Below are 7,522 nucleotides of genomic sequence, written 5' to 3' on the forward strand. Positions count from 1 at the left end.
GCCTCCAGCTGGAGGGGCCCATGAGGAGCTCCTGGTTGAAAGTTGTAGGCAGAGGTGGATTCACTAAGGGAGGTACAGAAGAACCTATGAAAACATCAGTTTTTCACACGTTACTTAAAAACTCAAGACTTTGGCCAAAACCAGCCTTTTACCAAAGCTGAGTAACTTCTAAACTTACATTTAAATTATAATCACCAAAGAGTTACCAGAAACATGTTAACTTCCTAAATTTGTAATATTTTTCAATCTACATGCATATTTCACAAATTTCTCCTCCCTCCCTCCCTCCCTCCCTCCGTTCTTTCTTCTTTCTTCTTTCTTTCTTCCTTCCTTTCCTTCCTTTTCCTTCCTTTCCTCCCTTTCCTTCCTTTTCCCTTCCTTCCTCTCTCTCTCTCTCTCTCTCTTCTTTCTTTCTTTTTCTCTTTTTTTTTTTTTTGTCACCCAGGCTGGAGTGCAATAGCGTTATCTCAGTTCACTGCAACCTCCACCTCCCGGGTTCAAGAGATTCCCCTGCCTCAGCCTCCTGAGTAGCTGGGACTACAGGCACGCAAAACCATGCCCAGCGAATTTTTTGTATTTTTAGTAGAGGCAGCGTTTCACCATGTTGGCCAGGCTGGTTTCGAACTCCTGACCTCAGGCGATTTGCCCACCTTGGCCTCCCAAAGTGCTGAGATTACAGGCGTGGCCACTGTGCCCGCCCCGTATTTTACAAATTTCTAACTCTCCCCTACCAGCCCTCTTACCTGTCAATTATTAAAGCAGAGTAAATATAAAATTTGGATTAAATCACTTCTAGAGTAGATACATTGCCCTGTTTGTTTTTATTATTATTACTTTAAATTTTAATATAATAGAGATGGGGGTCTCATTTTGTTGCCCAGGCAGATCTTGAATTCCGGGGCGCCAGTGATCCTCCTGTCTTGGCCTTCAAAGTGCTGGGATTACAGGCATGGTGAGCCACTGTACGTGGCCAGCCCTGTTTATTAATTTTTCATTAACTGATCATTAGGTTCAATAGGCCATGTGACATATTCTAGTACAAATTAACATGAATAAAATTTTAATGTTATTAATTTTGTAATATTTTGTTAATTTTGTTTACCAACATAGTTTGTTCCATTAACATCAACTAAGTTTAGAGTGAGACTAAAAATAGAGAGCCGGGCCAGGCACAGTGGATCACCTGTGGTCAAGAGTTCAAGACAAGCCTGGCCAACATGGTCAAACCCTATCTCCACTAAAAATACAAAAATTAGCCCGGCGGTGGTGGGCACCTGTAATCCCAGCTACTTAGAAAGCTGAGGCAGGAGAATCACTTGAACCTGGGAGGCGGACGTTGCAGTGAGCTGAGATCTCGTCACTGCACTCCAGTCTAGGCAGCAAGAGCGAAACTGTCTCAAAATACATAAATAAAAATAAATAAAAATACAGGGCCAGGCACAGTGGTTCATGTCTATAATCCCAGGACTTTAGGAGACCAAGGCAGAAGGAACACTTTTTTTTTATTCTGAGACGAAGTCTCGTTCTTGTTCCCCAGGCTGGAGTATAATGGCGCGATCTCGGCTCACTGCAACCTCCACCTCCCGGGTTCAAGCGATTCTCCTACCTCAGCCTCCAGGAGCAGCTGGGTCCACAGGTGCGTGCCACCACACCTGGCTAATTTTTGTATTTTTGGTAGAGACGGGGTTTCACCATATTGGCCAGGCTGGAGGCTGATCTCGAACTCCTGACCTCGTAATCCACCTGCCTCGGCCTCCCAAAGTGCTGGGATTACAGGTGTGAGCCACCGCGCTCGGCCTGAAATTTTCCAAAATGTTTCACCAATACTGTTAAATTCTCCAGGATCAAGTTAAAAAATTGCCTATCAGGCTGGGCGCAGAGCAAGGCTCCATCTCAAAAAAAAAAAAGAAAAATTGCCTATTACTGAACCTTACAACTGCTAACAAGACTATCAGTGCCTGTTGACAAAACTGAAGACAAAGATTATTGCCATGTAACTCCCTTATCAAAGAAGTGGTCACACATATCTATGGCAGTATAGACAAGTCAAAGGAACAAAGGGGCAAGGTACATTGCCATCTCAGCATGAACAAGTGTAAGATACATCTGGCCACAAAGATGTAACAACTGACAACCTAATGTTTAACAGAATAAAAGTAAACGTACAGAGATTTTCACAGCTTTTAGAAGACTGTTTTTGAGGCCGGGCGCGGTGGCTCAAGCCTGTAATCCCAGCACTTTGGGAGGCCGAGACGGGCGGATCACGGGGTCAGGAGATCGAGACCATCCTGGCTAACACGGTGAAACCCCGTCTCTACTAAAAAATACAGAAAACTAGCCGGGTGAGGTGGCGGGCGCCTGTAGTCCCAGCTACTCGGGAGGCTGAGGCAGGAGAATGGCGTAAACCCGGGAGGCGGAGCTTGCAGTGAGCTGAGATCCGGCCACTGCACTCCAGCCTGGGCGACAGAGCAAAACTCCGTCTCAAATAAAAAAAAAAAAAAAAAAAGAAGACTGTTTTTGAACAGATAATCATATATTTCATAAAATGAACTTTTTTTAAGTTGAATAATTTTTATGACACCGATAGCTAGTTTCAGAGTCTGCCATCTCAGCCCCTAAATGAGTGTAATGTTGTTTAAAGGTGGCCTATCAAAAAAATTCAGGAAAATTTAATATATGAACTAAAAACTTAGTATAACCTAGATAATCACAGTTTTGTTACCAGACTATCAGGTACCAACCATCAGTTATGAGTTGGAAAAACAAAAAAAAATGAGGAATTTGAAGGTTCTTTTAAGGTTCAAATGAGAAAAAAGAAGGTTATTTTTGGGGCTCATTTTATTAGTTTATACGTTTTTATTTTCCCTTCTTTCATAAGTTTCAGCACTTTTTTTTTTTTTTTTTGAGATGTAGTCTCGCTCTGTCGCCCAGACTGGAGTGCAGTGGTGCAATCTCAGCTCACCGCAATCTCCGCCTCCCGGGTTCAAGCAATTCTTCTGCCTCAGTCTCCTGAGTAGCTGGGATTACAGGCACGTGCCACCACGCTTGACTAATTTTTGTATTTTTAGTAGACATGGGGTTTTCACCATGTTGGCCAGGCTGGTCTCAAACTCCTGCTCTCAGGTGATCCACCCGCCTCAGCCTCCCAAAGTGCTGGGATTACAGGCGTGAGCCACCACGCCCAGCCTCAGCACTTATTTATGTTTCTCTCACCAAATCTGTAGTGGAGACAAGGTACTCTGAGGGTTTCTATTATAGCTAAAGAAATTTCAGATGATTGATAATGTACCTTTTTAAGAGAAGCTATACCTACTCTTAAACAGTTTTTATTTATTTATTTTTAAATAAAATTATTTACAAAAAATAGAGATAGGGTCTCACTATTTTGCTCAGCCTTGTCTTGAACTCCTGGCCTCAAGTGGATCCTCCTGCCTCGGCCTCCCAAAGTGCTAGAATTATAGGTGTGAGCTACCATGCCTGGCCCTTAGTTTTTAAATACATGTTTTCCCAAACTACTTTATTGTGGCTTTGGGCAAATTACTCAAGTCTTATACTTTAGATCTCTAAGAGATTGTTATGAAGATTAAACAAGATAACACATGCCTGGCTAGGTGGCTCACACCTGTTATCCCAGAACTTTAGGAATTCCAGGCAGCAGGATCGCTTGAAGTCAACAGTTACAGTGAGCTATGTTGCGTTTAAGTGAGCTATGATCGTGCCACCCTACTCTACCCTGGGCGACAGGGTAAGACCCCGTCTGTACAAAAAATAAAGAACAAAAGATTAGCCAGGCACTGTGGCATGCCTACTCAGGGAGGTGAGGCGGGAGGATAGCTTGAGTCCAGGAGTTTGATGACAACAGTGAGGTAGGATTGCGAAAAAGCACTCCAGCCTGGGAAACAGAGAGACAGTCTACCTCTAAAAAATAAAAAGCAAAACAGAAAAACAGATAATGATATAAAAGTTGATAGAGCCTGGAAAATAATACGGATAACTTTTTTTAATAATTTTTTTTAGACAGAGTCTCACTCTGTCACCTAGGCTGGAGTGCAGTGGCATAATCATAGCTCACTGCAGCCTCAACTGCCTGAGCTCAAGCAATTCTCCCACCTCAGTCGCCCAAGTAGCTGAGACTACATATTCATTCATTCAAGTGATTTACTTGTGCCACCATATTCATTCATTTCAAGTGACTGATGCTCACTCATGGTATCAATGAATTAGAACAAAAGTAAACTATGAAGAATTTTGGCTCTAGTCATTGCAGGTTCAGAAGATTTCCACACAAGAAACCTAAGTTTCTAGAAGCAACTTAAATCTTTTTTTTTTTTTTTTTTTTCTTTTGAGACGGAGTCTTGCTCTGTCGCCCAGGCTGGAAGTGCAGTGGCCGGATCTCAGCTCACTGCAAGCTCCGCCTCCCCGGATTTACGCCATTCTCCTGCCCTCAGACTCCCGAGTAGCTGGGACTACAGGCGCCCGCCACCTCGCCCGGCCTAGTTTTTTGTATTTTTTTCGTAGAGACAGGGTGTCACCGTATTAGCCAGGATGGTCTCAAAACTCCTGACCTCGTGATCTCCCCGTCTCGGCCTCCCAAAGTGCTGGGATTACAGGCTTGAGCCACCGCGCCCGGCCAACAACTTTAATCTTTACAAGGCCAAAATGCATTCACCAGGGCCAATGTCTGATCAAAGGCTCGGAAAATAAAGTTTCAGCCATTAACAATTTACTAAGCCTGATGGAGTATATGCCATATACATGAGTTTAAAAAGGTAACTATTGATATTAGTATTTCACTTGGAAGCCTTCACTAGTTCATAAACTTGAGGATGTCTGCTGAAAAGCATCAACCTGAAGATCCCAATACATAATTTTAAATGCTTTTCAAAGAAATACTACTAATGTTAATAAATGTGGCTGGGGTCCGGCGCAGTGGCTCACGCCTGTAATCCCAGCACTTTGGGAGGCGAGGCGGCGGATCACAAGGCCAGCAAATCGAGACCATCCTGGCTAACACGGTGAGACCCCGTCTCTACCAAAAATACAAAAAATTAACCAGGCGTGTTGGCAGGCACCTGTAGTCCCAGCTACTCGGGAGGCGGAGGCAGGAGAATGGCATGAACCCGAAAGGTGCAGGTTGCAGTGAGCTGAGATCGCGCCATTGCACTCCAGCCTGGGAGACAGAGTGGCACTCTGTCTTAAAATAAATAAATAAATAAATAAATAAATAAATAAATAAATAAATAAATAAATAAATAAATGTGGCCAGGCGTGGTGGCTCACACCTGTAATTCTAGCACTTTGGGAGGCTGAGGTGGGTCGATTACCTGAGGTCAGGAGTTCAAGACCAGCCTGGCCAACATGGTGAAACCCCATCTCTACTAAAGTACAAAAAGTTAGCTAGGTGCAGTGGCACGTGCCTGTAATCCCATAATCCCAGCTACTCTGGAGGCTGAGGCAGGAGAATCGCTTGAACCCGATAGGCAGAGGTTGCAGTGAGCCAAGATCATGCCATTGCACTCAGCATGGGCTACACAGCAAGACTGTGTAAAAAAAAAAAAAAAAGTCTTAAAAAAAAAAAGTATAACACCTTGCTGATTTTAATAGCAAAAAAGGGCCGGGCGCGGTGGCTCAAGCCTGTAATCCCAGCACTTTGGGAGGCCGAGACGGGCGGATCACGAGGTCAGGAGATCGAGACCATCCTGGCTAACACGGTGAAACCCCGTCTCTACTAAAAAAATACCAAAAATTAGCCGGGCGAGATGGCCGGCGCCTGCAGTCCCAGCTACTCGGGAGGCTGAGGCGAGAGAATGGCGTAAACCCGGGAGGCGGAGCTTGCAGTGAGCTGAGACCCGGCCACTGCACTCTAGCCTGGGCAACAGAGCGAGACTCCGTTTCAAAAAAAAAAAAAAAAGCAAAAAAGGAAAAGTCCAACCAAACACTGAAGTTAAAAGATAAAACGATCAAAGTCAGTCTAAGAATACATAATATGTAGCTTTGTCCTCAAGCTGATGTACAGATTCAACACAATCTCTATGAAAACCCAGCTATCAGCCAGGTGCAATGGCTCACGCCTATAATCCCAGCACTTTGGGAGGCAGAGGCGAGCGGATTACCTGAGGTCAAGAGTTCGAGACCAGCCTGGCCAACATGGTAAAACCCTGTCTCTACTAAAACAAATACAAATAGCTGGGTGTGGTGGCGGGCACCTGTAATCCCAGCTACTTGGGAGGCTTAGGCAGGAGAATCGTTTGAACCAGGAGGTGGAGATTGCAGTGAGTCTAGATCACACTATTGCACTCCAGCCTGGGCGAAAAGAGCAAAACTCTGTCTCAAAAAAGAAAAAAAAAAAAACCCACAAAACCCATCTCTACTAAAATTACAAAAATCGGCCAAGCATGCTGGTCACGCCTGTGGTCCCAGGGGAGGCTGAGGCAGGAGAATCACTTGAACCCAGAAGGCAGAGGTTGCAGTAAGCTGAGATTGTGCCACTGCATTCCAGCCTGGGTGACCCATCTCAAAAAAAAAAAAAAAAAAAAAAAAAAAAAACTACTAATGAGTGTTACAGCTTACTTAATTTGTCTAGCAGGCTTTCTGGTTTTTGCTGGAAAGCCGAAAAACAAAAAACAACAACAAAAAACTACTAAAAATTTTAAAAGTCATATTTTCCATATGGTTTTCAGGCTTCAAGTATTATTTCAAATATCTAAATAAGCAGAAGTTTCACATTTCTACATTTTAAGCACTTCTATAAGAATACTACCTGACTTTACGAAGCTATTTTGAAGTGAAGGATATCCAGAAGAAACATATTGATGATTTGTGGTTAAGCTTGTATTTCCAGATACAGTTGGTTGGGATGATGCAGGAGGACAATGGTTTGTTTGTGTGGCTGTGGATGGATAGTTATATTGCCAATTCAAAGGTGGTGGCAGGTTGGCTCCAGGAAGAAAGCTACTAGAAGGCATTGGTGTAGTAGATGAGTTCTGAGAAGTAGGTAATGGCATTCGGGGAGCAGGACCACTATGAAGCAAAGGTGTCACTGGATTAGAGGCCACAGGTGGTCTATTAAGAGTCTGCCCAGATCCCTGAGAACCACCATAGTTAGACTGTCCAGAGACTGGATTCAAAGTCTTTGCTGGTATTGGATGAGAGTAGGATCCTGGAAGCTGGAAACTGTATCCTTGGCTCACTGACTCTTGTGAAGACAGCAATGCATTTTGGACAGGACCTTCCAATAAAAGGAGGACAAATTAGTCTTACCAAAGAATATAGCAACACCTTAAAAAATAAAGTAAAACATATATTCTTACGGTCAGCAATAAAAACATATAACCCAATTAAAAAATAAGCAAAGGACTTAATAGACATTCAAATATACCTCCAAAGAAGATAGCTAATAAGCACATGCCAAAACATTCAACATCATCAGTCATTAGAGAAATACAAACATCATTAGTCATAACAGAAATGCAAATGAAAACCACAGTGAAGGCCAGCGCAGTGGCTCACATGTGTAATCCCA

General features: G+C 43.5%; 1 non-coding gene across 1 annotated transcript; it reads left to right on the top strand.

The window, feature by feature from the left end:
- The first annotated feature begins 6,554 nt into the window (after positions 1–6,554).
- LOC115896167 lies at positions 6,555–6,614 on the top strand. Its single transcript, XR_004056108.1, has one exon. It is a non-coding gene; the product is annotated as a U7 small nuclear RNA (small nuclear RNA).
- The last annotated feature ends 908 nt before the right edge of the window (positions 6,615–7,522 follow it).

Source organism: Rhinopithecus roxellana, unplaced genomic scaffold (assembly GCF_007565055.1).
Source record: "Rhinopithecus roxellana isolate Shanxi Qingling unplaced genomic scaffold, ASM756505v1 contig5597, whole genome shotgun sequence".
NCBI classification, from domain to species: domain Eukaryota; kingdom Metazoa; phylum Chordata; class Mammalia; order Primates; family Cercopithecidae; genus Rhinopithecus; species Rhinopithecus roxellana.